At 41.2% G+C, this 18,671-nt stretch overlaps 1 protein-coding gene across 2 annotated transcripts in view; it reads right to left on the bottom strand.

Annotated features, from left to right (window-relative positions):
- The window catches only part of peak1 (pseudopodium-enriched atypical kinase 1), a 105,491-nt gene that overhangs the window by 52,218 nt on the left and 34,602 nt on the right, over positions 1–18,671 (bottom strand). The gene's annotated exons all lie outside the window — the stretch shown is intronic.

Genomic DNA, 18,671 nt, shown 5'->3' with positions numbered 1-18,671 from the left:
CTGTTTTCAGAGTAAACTACTCCGTGCAGACAGTCTGCTCTACAACAGCTGCGTCATGACACTTATCAGATTTAGTGGTACATTTAGGGAACATGTTCTTCTTCAGTGCAGAAAAGCTGAGACACAATAAAATGCATATTAACATATTTTGTAGAGATCCTGGGTGCTTTTAAGATGAACTTAAAGAACATCTTCCCTCTTACTGCCTTTAGAAGGCATAATTCACTGGTCATTGTGTGTCATGGTTTACATTGTTAGATACATACACACTGTTCAACCGAGCAGCATGCAAAGCATCCCATGAGCTGAAAATAAACTGGACAGTGACAGCACTCCTAATCCAGTTGGTGGATTTAATGCCAGCTGAGGAGGGAAGTTATATTTTCTGTCACTGAATTGAAACTGCTCAGCCAATTTGTAAACTCAACCCTCCTTTTACTGTAGGATTTGCTTGAGGTGTTACATTGGACACAAAAAAAATAGGTGGCTTTATATGTGTTGCTATGCAACCATGGAAAACTTGGGAAAATAATGCAATACCCCCGCCCCCATGTTGAGGATTCTATCTTAAAAACCGTTCTGCATTAATGCAGCCAAGGACCAGGCATGTTGTTGGGGGATTAAAATAACCTCAGTCATCTCGGGAGCTTTGAGTTTTTTCGTGAGCTTATTTATTTGCTATAAAATGGAAAAATGATCTGTCAAAATGGGAATATGGAGAGAAAATCCTTGGAAATCCTTTTGTTGTTGTTACATTAGTGAGCTCATAAAATGAATAAATGTGGTTGGGTTTCAAAATGATACCTTCGTGAGCCAGCGTCCTCTGGTTCTAGGTTAGGGTTGGGTTATGATTCCAGTTTTCTCACCAATAGCAGGATACATGTTATTGCTATAATGGAGTCCAGTGGGGCAAATAATACCAGGGAATCTTCAATTTCAATATACTCAAAATAAAAGTTATGACGCCAACAGCTGCATAAATCCATGGGATTTTGCAGAGTTACAATGTGGTTCACATTTTTTGACCAACTTAATACAGTTACGGTTGCAAATTAGATAAATCAACACCTAGTTTTAAAAACAAATTGGCCACTGGTCTTATTGAATATTTGTTTACAACTTGCATCATCATGTGCTCACTTGTATTACTTTCCTTACTGTACTGGTCCGTGTTTAGAAGACTATAATTAATTCGGTGGGTTAAATAACAGATAAACTGATGGACAAAACGAAGTAAATCTAAACCAGACCAAAGTTGTATAGCATCTTTCTTTAACAGGGCCGGGATGGAACTCTCAGTCAGGTCATCAGCTGCGGTTGTAGCCAAATACTCAGCTAAGAGCTAACTAGTTATATCATGAGTGAGTGTAAAACAGCTAAAGAGCACATATACATGATTCAGACAATGAAAGGTTCATGAAGAGCATTTCTGAAGCTGCCTGCTCTCCGTTAGCGTTTATTGTTTTTTAAAAAACAGTAGGATGACACTTGCTCTAGCCAGCGTCGCCCTCCCACACACTCTCAGAGCTACACACACCTGGGAGCTGCCCGGTAGACCCATAAACTTACCTCCAATTGACCCAAGCAGCTGGAGTCACGGGCTAAATGGCTCAGGCGATAAATGACATCAGCAGCATTACTGAACTCTTTCTTTTTTTTGTTTTCAGCTCCTCTGTCGCCTTTTATAAAGGAGGCCGTCTTGGTTGTCGTAATTATCATTATCAAACCTTTTCTTTACTACCACTCTGTTGTGACTTTCCTCTTCACTACTTTAATATATCAGCGCAACACTGTCTGTTTAGCACATTTCAGCAGGTTTCAATCCAAGTGTTTTATTTGCAGGTGCCGTCACACGCATGCCTCTGCCTCAGTGAAGCCGCTTTGACCACAATCCCTCCCTCCTTCCTTGTAAACAACAGCTGGTTCCAGTAGTCCATCTGCTACCTGTGAATCCCCGTCCGCAGGACTCACCGCTCCGACATACCTATTGGTTTGTCTCCTCTGAGGGAGACACTATGTAACACACTTTGATCATGTGTTGCTGCTTTTACAATATAATAACAGTTTGAATGTTCAACTGGCACACTCTGTGGTAAACAGGCTTTTAGTTGACAGTCTGGAGTACGTTTTTTTGTTGTTGTTTTTTTTCAAAGCATGACTGGGCTGAAATGAATGCACTGATTACTGCTGTGGCTGTTGTCTGAAAGGTATATTCAATATCTACATAGTATGTAGGGAAATTAAGCTTCCAGATGGTCTCAGACTCATACTGTTTGTTTACGACAAAGAGGCTGTTCAATTTCTGTCGTGTCACAACTGAACAAAAGCATCAACACGTTATTTATTGAGAGGCCAAAAGATGCTCAATCACCCAGAATGATAACGTTAACTGCTGGGAGCATATGGTGGTCTTTGTTTGGTCCAATATTAGAGCAGTGAGCACAGATTTGCTGGCTTCGTTGTTCGAGAGGCACTTTCACCTGACCTACTCGATCACCTTCACCTTCCTGAGCCCATGATTACTTTCTGCAGCCATAATTTGCTGACTCACTCTAATTAACACTGTCTGCAGAGAGGTTGAGCTCACAGTTAAACTACTAAAAAAAAACAACCCTGCAGGACAGCAGCATGATGACAGTAAAATATAATAAATAAATAAACAACAATGAAAAACAGACCAGATCCATTGACATTGGACTCGACCTGAATCTATAAAATCTGCATGTGGTACAAACACTATTTCAAGCAAGTAACCTCACCTCATTTGTGCCTACTTGAAATCAGGATTAAGGTATAATGACTCTAAAATCCCACAATTCTGAGATCGCACACATCGCTGTCAAGCAAAACATACCAAGTAACCACATGCATTAAACCATGCAATGGTTGCATGTATTGTTGAGAGGAAGCTCAGTAAGGTATCTACATATGATCACAATTGTCGGCTTTTCTGTCTTGCTCAATGGCATGTCAGCAGTCCTGTATGATCCAGTGCGCTAATTTTGTTAAGAAAACATCCCGAAACAGCACGAAACTCAAAGTACCGAACGGTGATTTGTCTCTTTAGGTTTGATGGTTATCCTCCACTAAATTTAAGGGATTGCAACGCAAGCCTGTCTTAAAATGTAAGGCCTGTGTTTTCCTTAAATATGGTGTGTTGAATATAGTATAAGTCTGTGGTCGAGTACAAAGTCGCACAGGAAGCTTTTACACAACAACATGGCTCAGTGGAAGACCACAGACAAATCGCCACTTATAATCCAGCGTTCAGCGGCAGAGTCTACGCCACACAGACAAGGAGGTAGTGACTAAACACACACAGGTCAGTGTGTGTGTTTAGTTGGTTCTGGTTCATATGTTCCCCTATAGTCTCTTTACTTTCTGAAATCCTTCTTGTCTTTGTCTGTAACAATCATCTCCGAACTGTTTTGCATCTTCGGTGAGAGGCCGGGTGCTACTAGTGATGAGCACAGTGACATCTACCAGTGCTGCTCCTCAGTTAAGGGAAACAACACAGACAGGTGAGCTAGAGTTCAACAAAATCATGTATAGCCTACTCGTGACAAAACGTAACTAACCTCATATGCAGAATTCAAGTTTGCAGACGTGATACTCCTGGAGCAGATTTTTTTTTTTTTTTGCAATATGAAACTCCATTTCAGACCAGTCTGCTTTTCAGAGTTGTCTGAAGAGAATTACTGCAGATAGATCTGTGGAGTTTAGGAATAAAATCCCAGGCTTTCGATACCATCACACTGCTGAAGCTGCCCTCTGAAGATAATGAAGGATTTTTCTGTCATCAGACGATGCTGACAAACCTTCTGGTCTGGGCTTCTTACATAGCACGGCAACATTTGATACAGCGGGTGACATTTCTATAATTCGTGGCCAGCAGTCAGTGAGCAGCACTGACACAGCTCTCGAGTGTACATTATACAGTACGGATCTTTAGTTTGTATGTGGTTTAGAGGGGGAGAGTGCAACCCTAGTTGTTCCCTAATAGCCTGACATGCTGTCAGTGGCCAGCCGGCTGTGCAGAAAGAAGCTTTCAGTTACTGCAGTCTAACTCAGACAGGTGTTTGGACAAAAATAAGTTTGCAAAGAGTGAAACAAGGCGTTCCAGAGTAAGATTTGGTTGGTCAAGTTGAAACCGAGCGTTTTTATCTCCCTGTGCGGGCCGCACAAGTCGAGGTCACGTATGGTAAATGCTGTGGCTCGCTGACACTGAGGAGATTTACTCCTGCATAAACCGAGCAAAAGTAATGCATTTTAAAATGGAACTGTGTCGAAGTGGCTGTAACCGAGGTATCAAAATTTGGTACCAAATGACAAAGAGTTTGTCATTAGTAGATAGTATTGAAGCCATTCAACCGGTCCCATAAAAGTATAAAACTACAGTTATCATCCCTATTAACTTCACACTTTAATCTGAATGTCCAACACCAGAAAACAATCAAATGTGGCTCACCAGTTCTTCTGTCTGCCAACGTGCTAAACATTTTCTCTGGAGATTCTAGCTTCTCATTTTGCTTTTTCAAATCAGTCCCACCAAAAGTAAAACTGTGCCAGGCTAAAATCATGACTCATCATTAATCATGGGTGCAGAAACAGATTTGTGACATTATCCATACTTAAAACTGCTTTTTGGCAACATCCCTTCATTACAACACGCCTGAGGGGATTCAGCAAGCTTAAACATTACAATTCTTTTCGAGTACGCTGGAAAACACGAAGGCTGGCAGCAGTTACATCAAATGTTTGCCAAAAACAGGCTGTCTATTCAAATTTGGTTCTAAGATAAGACTCCAGCAGTATGAAAAAGTTGAGCTCTGACAAATTATTACAGCATGTTGTAAAGCAAAAGTAACGTGTACATGTTTGTGAATGTTCAACCACACAACTATCACTGGTCCAATGCGACGGTAGGACTTTGGTTACACTCTGATTTCAGCTGTGTATTATAGTAAAAGTACTTTACTGACAAGGAAAGCCAAGTTTTTCGTCCATATGTCCTTGAGAATCATATGGAAATCATAAATCATGAATGAATTCTGATAAATTTTTCGAGTTAAAATGCACCCTCCTTGGACAAGTGGCAACTGTAACTTCACCCTTTGTCTCGAGTGTTGGTAGAGATTGGCTTCCAAATGGTTTGGCACACATGGGAATGAGGAAAAGAATGGAGCTATGCCAATCCACACCTTAGCTTAACAGTCTGCCTGGCGATTTTTAGGGGCAGTAAAACGTATGAATAATGGAAGAAAAAAAATCTGAGGTAAGAGGCCTCAGTGATAACATGAGGCCAAGTCCCACTACTTCAGGTACTGATTTACTAGTCTCTACAATACTGCTAGTATTTTTTAACATCAGCTATGACAGAGGGATTTTGCCAGAGATCTCTCGCCTGTCGTGGAGCCAGTTTGCTATCATGTAATGGGATAAAGTCTGGGCCAGTGAAAATAAGCACAATAAACCACCCCTAAAAAAAACCTTCAGATGCTCTTTCCCTGGTTAATCTTGCTATCTGACAATCCCTTTAGGTTAAACATCGTGCTTTTAATACACTTGCAAGTCAGCAGCAGGATTTTGGGTTGTATCACTCTCGATCCAGACTCACAGCTACATGCCTGCAGTGGCACGGGGATGAGCTGAATTGGAAACGAGAACTTAACACATATCGCCAAAGATTCTCTCTGATTTGATTGTAATCTCTTGTGTGTGTGTGTGTATCGTGTCTTCCTGCTTAGATCTGATTAGAAAGAAATGTGCTGGAGGAGGGGTGGGATTATCTAATATACATACATACAACAAAAATAGTCACAGATAAACCACCAATCAAACTGTACTACTCTGATCCCAACGCTGCTGAGCGAGGACGTTTCTTCTTCACATTTGAGCAAATGAGAAAAGGGTTACCAAATCAGTTATTCCTCGGCTTCAATCTCAGTGTGCAATTCCCTCTATTTCACTCTCAGGTTCCATTATTACAGTCAGCCATAATCATGTAGAAATCCTTTTATTATGGCTGGAATTTCTAAGCAGACAATGGATTGTGTGGAAAATGAAGCAAGGGAAAGCAACAGTTCCTGTAACCGGGATCAAACTCCTTTGAACAGATTTTAAGCTGAGAAAGTTGCTCCAAGACGAATTCAATATTCACAAGGATGAGAAAAAGAATCACAGGCTGCAACGATATTGTATAAGACAACACTACATTAACTAAAATCTTTGTCCCAAAAATGACTGGGTTACATGAACAGATAAAAAGTAGATTGTGACTCGCACACAAGCATTTCTGAGCAATGAAACACTGCTACTCTTGTCCCAAACTACTGAACTGTGCAACTAACTGCAACTACTCCATTGTATAAAGAGCTCTCATTAAAATGTGAGCCAGCTTGTCCAAAGCCACATATCTGGCTTAATTAGAGGGCGTCCCGTCAGCGCCGAAAGTCCCTTCTCCAAACACTTGACACTCAAGACAGGAGATGGTAATGATGCACCGGCTTGTGACTCCCTCTGCTCTGCCTCTCCCTGACTTCACTTCGTCTAATCCATCCCTGTGCGCAGCCTTTTCTCGGTAGATCTCTCTAAGTCCCGTGTGATCATCCTGTCCATCTGTGTCTCTGAGCCCCATCAGCATGCTAGCAAGCCTCAGCCATACTGAGCAGCCAGCAACAGTTGTTGAAGCCTTGAAGAACAGGAAGAGGAGGCAGGTGAAGATTGAACAACAACAGCAACCAAAAAAAAAAAAGGGAGCAAACTACTTACAAAGCTGTGGTGTGTATCCGCTCAGCGGCAGAGCAGATGCGTGAGGCAGAGAGCCACATGACAAGTCGAGATGAAGCCGGCGCATGAATGAGAGGGAGGGGAGGGAGAGCTGGAGCGCAACGAGAGGAGGGAGGGAGGGAGGGAGGGAGGGAAGATGTATGAGAGTGGTTTATGAAGAGGGAGCCAAATTATAGCAGAACAGAGGCAGAGGAAAGGAGGGTAGCAGGAAGAAAAGCTAAAGTACAGGACATCGAGACTCTGATCAACTTGGCTTCTCACATCGAAAGACAGGAGAGTGAAAGGAAAAACCTCAAGGGGAACGGAAGAAGAGTAAGAGGACGACAACCAGAGGCGAGATAGCCTCGGCCTTCCCCTTTCTCTTCAGCGGTGTGACCCGCTGCTACAACAGTCACGTCATCCAGGCCCATTAAGAGCTCCTCGTGTTGTTCAGAGGAGGAAAAAAAAACAAAAAAAACCAGAAGAAATGAGAGAATGAGGTTGAGCTGAATCCTTCCAGTAGAACTCTTATTCCCAAAGAGACCTATCGGTTTCATGACGCCTCTTAACCTTACATTTCGCAGGCAGGGACAGAGTCGAGCTGCTGTCAGCCTCCCGATGATATGAATTCGAGCACAGGCAACCTCTGCTCTGCTGAGTGCACATTTAATAGATGTTTCAGGAGCCAAATGGTTTGACAAGCAGGTCTAGACAGAGAAAGTGTTCCCCCCTCACGACACAAGAACCATCAAATCCAGAATCATGAAGCCAACAGTGTTTGCATGTGTGTTACTGTTCAGTGAGGTATAAAGAAATATAAGCGATAATGAAACAAGACAACTATACATGATTTATTAATTTATACTTCACTAGTCAAAAGAAGAGACAGTTTTGTTTAACGTTTCGGAAATATATTAAAAATATGTCCCAAATATGAGTTTGTACAGAAAAGGTTTATTATAGTAAAACTTTTCCAAGTTGTATAATTCTGATCCTGGATCTGATTCGACCTTTACCACAAATATATAAAAACACTGTTGATGATTCTACAGGACAGTGCATTTGGTTATCTAAAATCAAAACTTATTTCCTCACACAGCTGTAGTCTGAAATACATTGGACCTCAACATACAAGCAAATCGTCAAAAAGCAGAGAAAATCCTGTTTTTACTCCGGACACAATCACCCCTTTTCTTCTACGTGTGAGTGGCATCGTTGTTGGGGGAATCACCAGCCGTTACTGCAGCATTTCTTACCAAAATATCTTCAAGCAGATGGGATATCTTCAGTGCCATCGTCAACATGTGCAACTCACGAGCCCAACCAGCCCAACCTAAATAAAAAAACACATCAGTGTTTCCACAGCTGATTCATCTACAGTTTCCAGTCCTGCCCCCGCAATTACTCACTTATGCGAGCCTTACAAGACATTTGTTAAAATAAAGCAGGCGCTATGAGTGACTTTTTTTTAATAACCAAAACAAATCAGAGGCATTCTGGCTGATGACTTCTCAGCGTTTATTTGGCATTTCTACAATAGAAACAGTTGATGACTACCAGCTTTTTCCAGTGTTTAGTCTCAATGGCACAGGGGTACTAAATTAGCCTAAAGAGGCAATTTCCTATTGACCGCAAAGGCACTGTGCATGCAGATGTCAGGGCAGTTGGCAGATGATGTGGTGAGGTCTTTGTGGCCCCATCATCTGTGCTGACATCTGGTCCTCCTATGCCTCCTACATTGAAGGGCCAGGGTCCATATTCACAATGAAGTCAGAGCACTGGAGGTGGAGTTAGTCCAAGGACCGAAAAGGGCATAGTTTGCAATGAGAGAGGTGAAGGCTGGAGGGTAGTTCGTCAAATGATAAAGTGCTGCTGGAGGCATTTTTATGAGATACAGAGTGCATGGGATTTAAGTTATCAATGAAATTTGCATTTCATGGCTTGAACATCATCATGTTATTAATTAGAAATGAAACAAACTGATACAGAGCAAAGGAGGAAACTCTAGAAAGCCTTTTCTTAGAGCCTTAGTTCCTAAGGATGATCTCTGGAGGGATGGTGAGGACGAACAGGGCCGAGGACCAAACACAGGCCGGGATGGAAGCTAGAGGGATAAAAGTAAAGGGCGGGGGGGGGGGGGGGGGGGGGGGGGGGGGCAGGAGAGTTGCCAGTAATTAGCCGTCCTATCGAAAAACGGATAGCTGATATAAACAGAAGTTTCCTGGGAGATGGATTTACATAACACAAAAAGCCTTTGGAGGCTTGGTGGTCACTGAAACTCCTCACAGATCAGATTAGCTCCACGAGATATGATTCAGCTCCATGAAAATATTACTGATGTTATCGCACCACGTGACTGCCAGACACGCTGATGATATTGTATTTTCGCTACACTGCACTGCAGATGATGAAAGATACCGAATAATGCTACTTGTAAGGAAAACACCGCTGAGTGAGAAATGCGCATGGTAAAATAGATACCTTGACTTTGATCATGTTTTTTTTTTTAAATAGTCATTTCATAAAATCCATTTAAAAAAAGAAAATGACATCACACTATGTGGTACAAGTCTTTAGTTTTCATGCATTTTAGAGGGGGAGAGTGTAACGCGTTGTTTTCTGCAACTGCAATTAACAGATGTCCCTAAATTTCCCCTCGGGGATTAATAAAGTGAAATTAAAAAAAAAAAAAAAAAAGCCTGACAATTAAGGTGTGTGTAGATGCTACAATTTACCAGTTTCTTAAACGCCTCATGGAAGCTGTGGCTTGATGCTACATTTGCAGATGTCCGATAAACATGCCATCAGTAGACGCTTGCTTGCCGGCTGCAAGCAGAGAGGTCTCCCGTTTCTGTAGAGCTCGCATCTCAGTCAGGTGTATGTCCAAAGATTAGTTTGAAAACATTAAAATGTTCGGTTTTGTTGTGAGATTAAAGCTACATAAGTTTGAATGGAGTGATTATATCTATGTGAGCGGGCCGCCCGAGTAGAGGCTACGCACTGTTGCTGCTCTTTACACTGATACGATTTACTTCCGCGTCAAACAGAGCAAAAGTTATGAATTTGAAAATGAAAACGTTTTGGTGTGGACGTGGCGATCGAAATTTGGTACCAGTGACAAGACTACACAGAGTATGTAGGAATAATTAGGTTTTTTTTTAAGGCGCCTTTCATTCACAAGGGACCTGAATAGATTTGAAGTACCTTTGAAATGATTTTATATGTCACTAAATATGATACACTTACATATTCCAATCGAGAGTTTTATTCATCTGCGATTTGGAATCTACGTTGACTTTTAAATCCCATGAGTCACCTGTTACAAACCGTCTGTTAGGACACTTAATGTGAGCTGCCATCCAAGAAAACACCTGTTTTAAACTGCCATTAAGGCGTACTTCCTTTCATCTGTGAATGTTAGCTTTGTGTTTGTGTGCGAGGCGCTCACTCTTTGCATAAATATCGCTGCCATGTGTTCATTCACACACAAGCGACCCGCTGAATCCTCATCCAACAGCTGTTTTTCATCACCACCCTCGCATATGTTTGCACATCTCCCGCTTCGTCGTCCTCGTCTATCCCTCCGTTCGTCAGAGGCCGAGACGATCCTTCACTACGCTTTTTTTCTTTTCTTTTCTAACCTGGAGTGACAGGGAACATAACGGGATCGTCCATCCCTCCGTCCTTCACTATCAGTTGTTCTGTCTGTAGGCGGAAGGACACGCGCAATCAAAGATGTGTCACTATAATGACGTCCTTTTACATGTTGTGTCACAGCAATAAAGTGAGTGAGTAATGCGAGTCTTGACCCATTCTTCTTTCTCAATGGCGATTTACGTTGCACCTGAATAAATCAATTATTTTATTGAGCTCTGGGATCATAAAAGTCTCTTCTAATGGCAATATAGTAGAAACAAGAGTAGGATATCAATCAGTGACTCATGAAATAAGGCAGAGGGGGGAGAGGGAATAAAGCTGGGTTCACGACTTTCCCAATGTTTATGAGCACAACAAGGAAGGAAGGACCGAATCTCATAATCACTCCTATTTATTTCTGGCAATCTCTGACATTCAAGACTCATGATTTGATGGGATCACAGCGTTAGTGAGTAGCCGAAGAATACAGGAGCTGTTTTAAAGAAGGTCCATCGTCTGAGAAGGCTCCTTCAACGTCTCCAGGGCCATGATGCATATGTTTTTCCACTACGATGGGGATTGTGTTCTGTTAGGCGTCTGCAGCTGAGGCCAACAGACTTAACAAACTGATGAAGATGGCTGAGTTGAACTAGAGACTCCGGTGGACGTGTCTGAGAAAAGGACACTCAAGAAACTTCACAGCATCATGACCAATTCCGCTCACCCCGTGTGTGCCTGCCTGGTAGGACTTCAGAGCGCACACAGGAAAAGGGCTCATTGCCCTGAGGTGCAGGACTGAACGCCACAGGAGATCCTTTCTCCCTGCGGCTACTGGAGTCTATAATTCTTCCACTTTCTGTGTGTGCGTGCGTGCGTGCGTGCGTGTGTGTGTGTGTGTGTGTGTGTGTGTGTATCTAAGGTGGGACTGCAACAGGACTACTTTCCACCTGTGCATTAGTCTAACCTGATATGTGCAAGGTGCAAAATCGTCATCAAAATAGTGTAAAGTATTATATAAGATGATATATTAGCTCGGTTGTATTAATTGAAGGGCTTTTTAGTGTTGTATTCCTGCACTGAGCACAAGAATTGCCTCATTTGTTTTATCTTATAACATACTAGGCCGGTATGAATTCAAGAAACTATAGAGAAATGGAAGAATGTCAATGTAATCCATCTCCAGCTCCAGTGGAGAGCAGAGGGTGAGGAAACAGTTGAACTCCTCGGCTTGTTTTCCCCCCCAGCGAATGCTTTTCTTTTTCAAACTTGCCAGTGGACCAGTAGGAATCTCCATTCCACTGCTGCTCTGAGCAACTCTTGGATGGGGAAGTGTTTTCCAACAGCGAAGGAGGGCATGGATGAGATAAGGCAAAGCCACATTTAACTGATCACAAAAAAAAAAAAAACATCAGCAATAGAAGAAAATAAATGGTGTGGCGGATGCAGTGAATGATCAATAACACCAAAACAGGGGAAATATATTTCAAATTCAGCTATTGTTTATCCATGGCTGGAATGTTGTCCTTTGGCGTAGGATTATTTCAGATGAAGCCCTCAGGCCGTTCCCCGCTCTTTCATATTCAGCGGCAGAGTCTGGGAAGGACAACACAGGGCTGAAACTCCCACACCACAAAACATCCAAGTCTTCCTCCCCGCTCTCAATGTGCCTATCAGCTCGCAGCGTTCTGCTGCTTTCTCAATCTGCCCTTCTTCTTCGGCTGCACGGCAAATAATTATTAACAGGATCAAAGCATATGAAAGGGCTTCTGTGTCAGTGAGGTTTGAGCTCGGGGAGCCGGGTGACTCAAAGTGATAATGGCACAGCGCTGAATTGTTTTTGCTTCTATATACAGCGCTGGGATATTTGAGCTCTGCAATTAACAGTGGTGGAACTGAGAAGTGGTCTAACTTACTCCAAAGTAAATACATTTCTGCTTGTACTTTTATGAAGGATTGCGTCTATGAATGAGAAACTAGTTGACATCTCTGAATTAGAATTAAAAGCAAAATAAAAATGAATGAATGATTCAAATGACTGCAGTCAAATATAACAAATAGAATTGGCACAATGCACCACCAGACAAGTTGGACTAAGACAGTTGTGTTTGTGCATGCTTTGCGATACATGTGATGTACACGTGTGATTATTCGTGCTGGAGAACTTTGGGTCTTGCAGTCAAGCTAAAAGGTTGCTGACATGCAAAAAACGCTGTCTAGCACCCATAGACTGTACATCAGCAAGACAAACTGACAACATGCAGTTCACTCTGGGGATTACGTGTTTTTTCAACCATGGGGAGAATGATGAAATGCATCCTGGGAATTTAGAGCACAGCACAGCACATGATTGACACTTAGACAGGCTCTGACTCAATCAAAGACTGTGCCCTCATTCGCATGTCAAGTAGGACGAAACGATATCTGGTGGGGGTTTCAGATGTGTGCTTCATCACTCTCGCATTCCCAAAGTAGATCACTATGGACCTAACAAATAAATAACAGCCTCGTTTTCCTCTATATGTACAGCGCCACAGTTAAAACTTCTACTAACAGCCTTAGTAGAAACACAAACAAATAGGAAAGGGGAGTGTGTTCCTGATTAAAATTTAAAAAAAAGAAGAGGTGCAACAATCAGTGTTGGCATGTGTGAGAAGCTAAATGATATGGATGTTACAGCCTCATGACATTGCAAGTTTGAGTCTTGTTTGTTGTGTAAACAGGTGTTGTTGTACTGTAAATAAACTGAATTGTCCTTGACAACAGAAATGACAAGTTGATTCTCATTTGCTTCTTCTTTTTTTTTTTTTTATATATAAATTGTTTATAACATCATCAACAGCAACATGATCTTAAGCCATTAATGTGTTATATAACATGATGAGCACATTATGTAGTATATAGACAGAGGATGAACTGCTAGGGGGCTTTTAATTTGAAATGCGGGCTTTTAATTTAAAACGGATGCGGAATGTAACAGAAATCTGGCCCTCCAATGGTGTTAAGTTCAGTCAGTCACATGGTATTCAGCCGACCAATAGTGTGACTATCACTCGCTCAGTGAGACATTCATGTGTACAGAGCTGTTATGGCCCAGACGCAAATTATCCTCTGATGAAACACACGTGGGAAACAGTGATTTATTTGTCCTTATCTTGAGATGAATATCACATTACGTGTATGACCCTACTATACATAATTTACTAGGTCGTTTAAATCTACACAAGCCACCGTGGTTGTGTTTCTGAAGAGCAGGGCAATGATTTTCAAATTAATATTTCACATGGCCATTAGATCTTAATAGATAGTAACAGTGACTAAAATTGCTGTTTCCCTCCCACATTAAGGGCAAAGGGTCGCGTTAGAAAGCAACGACTACAAATCAGCGTGGACGCGTTTCACTGACGCGGAGGAAGGCATCATGTCATAAAATATTCAGAAGAGAGGGATATTTGATAGCCTAACCCGAGAACAGAACATAAAGTGGTGAGAGTGATGAAATGGAATATGCAATATCAATCTCTGGCCATAAAATACTGAGTCACAGTTTAAGTATGCATACATGGGGAAGGACTCAAAAACCCATTATCTAATAGAGCAACCATGTATGGCGGCAATATGAGGAAATGAGAGGATCCAAAAGTTCCAGTGCAAGATCCAACACATCAATGGAGAGGAGGAACAGTTTGAATAATTTAAATTTAATATTGTTGAATGTTTTGATTTACCATGCTTTAATATTCCATCAAATGATTTACAGAAATGTAATGATCCCCTTCAAGCATATTGTAATTTGATCAACAATCTGGAATATAAAGATAACATCTATGCCTCCTCACCCCACAAATACAGAATCAATGAATATGCAAATACTTTTCATTTCAAAAGTAAAAGTACTGCATACAAAATGTCTCCTACATACAACTGACACACCATTCTCCGGGTATCCAAAGCAGGCTTCAGGTTTCCACACCACACATGTGTACGTTTCCTATTGGATGGGAAATGGTTTCCAAACTAGTTCCTCCTTGTTACACAGCTTGAACTTAAAAGAATGTGAAAACTGTCCTCCAGTGTCGTGTCAAAGCACATTTTTCCACAGCTACAATGACTCGTTCTGGAGTGGAAGGAGCTTTAAACAGTTTGAGAAGTTGCTTCAAAGGAATCCAAAAGCATCACCACAACACTGAAAGAGCACCAAGCCAGTTACCGTAGAAACCACTGTGGTATGCAAAGTGTCACCGATGTCTCATTTGGCCACAGAAACACCACTAATTAAATTAATAGGACTTCGCCAACTGACAGAAGTGACATGTGATAGTGTAAACAGCTGAGCCTTATTAGAGGTTAAGACCACCTCAGCGATTTGTTATTCATACTATGATAACTTTGGGTAAAGGGAGATCTGGTAGCAGAGGTTAGTGTGCGCTTGCCACCCCACAGCCGTCTCCGACACCTTTTCAGCCAAGCTGTCACTCCGTCAAGCACGTAAAACTGAGCATACCATAAGAGGCAGGAGCAGAAAGTCAATTACCTTTACATTCCAAACAAAAAAAACGTGCACAGACCTTGTATAAGCATAAACAACATCCATCGGAAATCAATGCGATCCAGAACTTTCTTTTAAACTAAATGAGCCGAGCTTCATAGAGGGTCGGGGTCATTTTTCATCCAGTGTGTCAGATGTTTTTCATCCACACATTTGACTGTAATTCACTTCCAAACACACTGCGGGATCACAAGTTTACTAAAGTTCGAGAACAAGTCTGTTCGTAATTCAAGTTCTGACAACAATCTGTTCGGAGACGAGTTTGTGAAATGTGACTGATCTGAACATTATGTGGAAGTAAGGTTGATATTGGAACTGTTTGATTCACTTTCTATTCACAAAGTCTCCAATCCACTCGATTCAATGCATTTAAATGATTTATGTTTCAGTTGTTACAATGTGACATAATACTGGTTATAAAAAAATAAAACAAACAGTTGTTTCCCTGAATATAAAACTGTATGATGTGGAAATTATACTACGTCAATAATACATTTCCCAGCAGTAAAACTTCTGCACCACTTGCAAAGGCATGATCATTAGTCATTTTTTTTTCTTTATGAAAATGATATCCCACCGCTTCACATGCACTGCCAGTACAGTATGCTTCAGATAAATCCAGACATTATAATAATGATATAATGATCAGTATGAGGACAGACAGGGCAGATACTTCAAGTCTGATCATTAATGAATGTGCAGTGTTTGTGACTGGACATGGAGCCTGGCAGGTAGCATTAGCTTCCCAGAATGAAATCGTCACTTTGGGCTTTCAACACTTCATATCCCGTAGCCAGAAAACAATATCTTGTCAAATAATTCAAACAGAATTTAAATCATTGTTCAGAGTCTTTTCTTCCAGTCAATCCTTATGGCAAAATCAATCTCTGGACTGTAACTATTAACGTTACAGTTAACAGGACTGCTGTGAGCTGAAGCGGCAGAAATAACCAGCTATCATCTATTTTAGTTTTTAACCTAAAATAACTTTGTGTGCAAATGCAACTTGATTGTCACAAAATCTTTCTTTAACCATCATGCAGCCCAAACTCACAACAAGTAACAACTGCAGGCAAATATCATTTCACACAGATGTAATATGTGTGCTGAGAAAAGTTATTAATAAGGAGACATAATTTAATCCAGCCTTATATGTAAGAAATTGTGAAACAATATTTGCAAAATTACAGTTCAGTTACAAAAAACTAGTGTTCCAGTTATAAGTACAGGTAATACTGTTTACTGTTGGTTGTCTATTAAAGCACATACTAAGCAAAATGTACAAAAATGATTGCTGAGTAGGATTGGGCAATACATCAATATCATGAGGTAGCTCGATATAATTTTACACTTTGAATATTGTAACAAAGTGATATAAAAATATTTTGATATTTGATTTTGTCCATATTGTTCAGCCCTACTGTGGCCTTTCATCAACTTGTTTTGGAAGAATGATGAAGTGACAAACAATAAAGCTCCACACACAATTTTTTTTCCCTCAGTTACATAATATGAATTCATCACATTCATTACCGTTTGAGAAATAATTTGAACCTAATTAGCCATTTATAATCATCCTTTCGTTATATAGTCCTATTTACTTGTTACATTTCACTCATGACACTCAAGTATCAGTATTAACTCATGATTTTATGATGTATTGTGCTGTTTTGAGAAGATGAAAGGGGGTGAATGTACAATGCTGATCTGACACCAACTGCAATAAGCCATTATTTGGAATATTAAAGTGCTTTCATCATACCATTGTGACATTATTCAATGGTAGCAATAAGCCACGAGTAACACACTGACACACAACAACATGAGGAGGGTTGTCTGAGCTCGCTGACAAGTCCTTATAAAGACGTATGTAGCCAGAGTACTTTTAATCACATCAGACTATAAACAAACTGTCACCATCTGAAGACAAACTGTGCTGATTTCCTCCGATTTTCCACCGAATTTCTCATTTTGCAGATTAGTCTCTGTTCCAACATCAGCTGTAAACATTTCAGAGAAATCTCTGCTGCGCTCACTTTAAATGCTTCCTCCGTCTGGATCAGCTTTCATAAGAAGGACACAGTTTAGAGAAATGAACACCCAAAGCAAAGACAATAGCTCCTATCAACACCAGTTGGGAGAGGTGAACAAGAGGATAAAAAGGGAGGGATGACAGGAAAGAGAGAACAGGGTAAGTAGAGGATTTTGCTCACGTTGGCTTCCTGCTCTGGGCTGAATGCAGCAGGTCTCTGATGACCAAACGCGTGATAAGAGGTTGTGAAGGGTCCTCCGAGAAAGAAAAAACACACACCTCACAAGAAGGACAAACAAGACGGCGATCAAGAGGTAGAAGCACAGACATTAGTGAGAAAGAAGAGCGTCCTTCTCTGGACGTGAGCTACGTAGGTGGAGGGAAACGGAAAACAAATAGAATGTACAGCAGTACAGTGCACACATCATTTAAGAACTAGGCAACGACAACTGTGTCCACGCAGGCATGACAACAAACGTGTTAAAAATGGAGTCATTTCTGAAAACTAAACTCTCATACTGGGAAAACGTTCTCAGCTCTAACATGTAAAGTGAGGTGTCGATACTTTGAGAAAGGTAAAAAAAAAAAAGTTAACAGTGACCACAAGTGGAAACATCCCATCAAGTACCAGCTCAGATGTATTATGTTCAACAGCATCATTTCCTTTCTGCTGTGTGTTTTAGCCACATGCCTCGTTCCGCTTTTCTTTAATGGACCACTTCCCTCACTCTTGGACTTGATGATGGCTGGCAGTGGACCTCCATCATTTCAGTCTTTTATGCTTGTGTATAAATATACACAAGCATAAAAGTTGCGATGGCCAAGAAAAGCAGATCGTTCATCTTAATTGTAAAAGTGTTTGTCGGGACCACGTTAAAAGTTCACACCATTTGGGGTGAGCCGTTAGTCGAGTGGTCAAAACACAAATACCTCCAGCAGTGAGTTCCTGGTTCAATTCCAAGCTGGCTGGTTCTTTACAGCATGTTATCCCCCTGCTCTTATTTCCCCACATTTCCAGTCGGACTGCTCCTTTCTAATGAAGACCATATGAGTGTGCAAAAGACAAAAATGGCATCGGCTAAAACAAAATCTGATTCTTAAAAATTGTCCCCGTGTAAAGCTCTCTTTGTAAATCTAAATCTAAAATAGGAGGGCAAGCTTCATATTCGATGGTCGACGCAAACCTCCCGAGTTTTCCCGATCCTGGTATCTTTTTTTTCATTTTCGGGGAGACCGTATTCGAGTAGGTGAGCAGGTCTTTAACTTTCCAAATTCAAGAGGTGCTTATGAAGCGTCTTACCAGCACAAACTCCACAGCACTGCCGGACCCGTTTGTCACACTGTGGATTATATTTGTTTATTAATTGAATCTAAAATGAAATCAAGCCTCCTGAGAGGATCTTTTTTAAACCTGGCTTCAATACAACACTTCACCATCTGTGACACCAATATTTCCAGTCTCCTAAATGTTTGTACGCATGAGCCAGACTTTCTGTGCAGGTGCACACGTTCACATTTCTTTAGAATTGGTTTATTCGGGGGTAAGTGACGTACGCGTTTCAAAGGTTCAGAAGTTATAAACAGCACTTTTTGCTTTTTAGCGAAGTGCATGTCAGTGCTGGTAAAAAGGACACCAACAGATCCTGCAGCACCACAGCAGGGCTGTAAACCATCCGTGTGATTTTACAT

This window comes from Embiotoca jacksoni, unplaced genomic scaffold (assembly GCF_022577435.1).
Source record: "Embiotoca jacksoni isolate LCO1_2020_lvr unplaced genomic scaffold, fEmbJac1.0.p SCAF_3, whole genome shotgun sequence".
NCBI lineage: Eukaryota > Metazoa > Chordata > Actinopteri > Embiotocidae > Embiotoca > Embiotoca jacksoni.
Note: the sequence above shows the minus strand (reverse complement) of the source record. Positions and strands in the feature narration are given on the sequence as shown.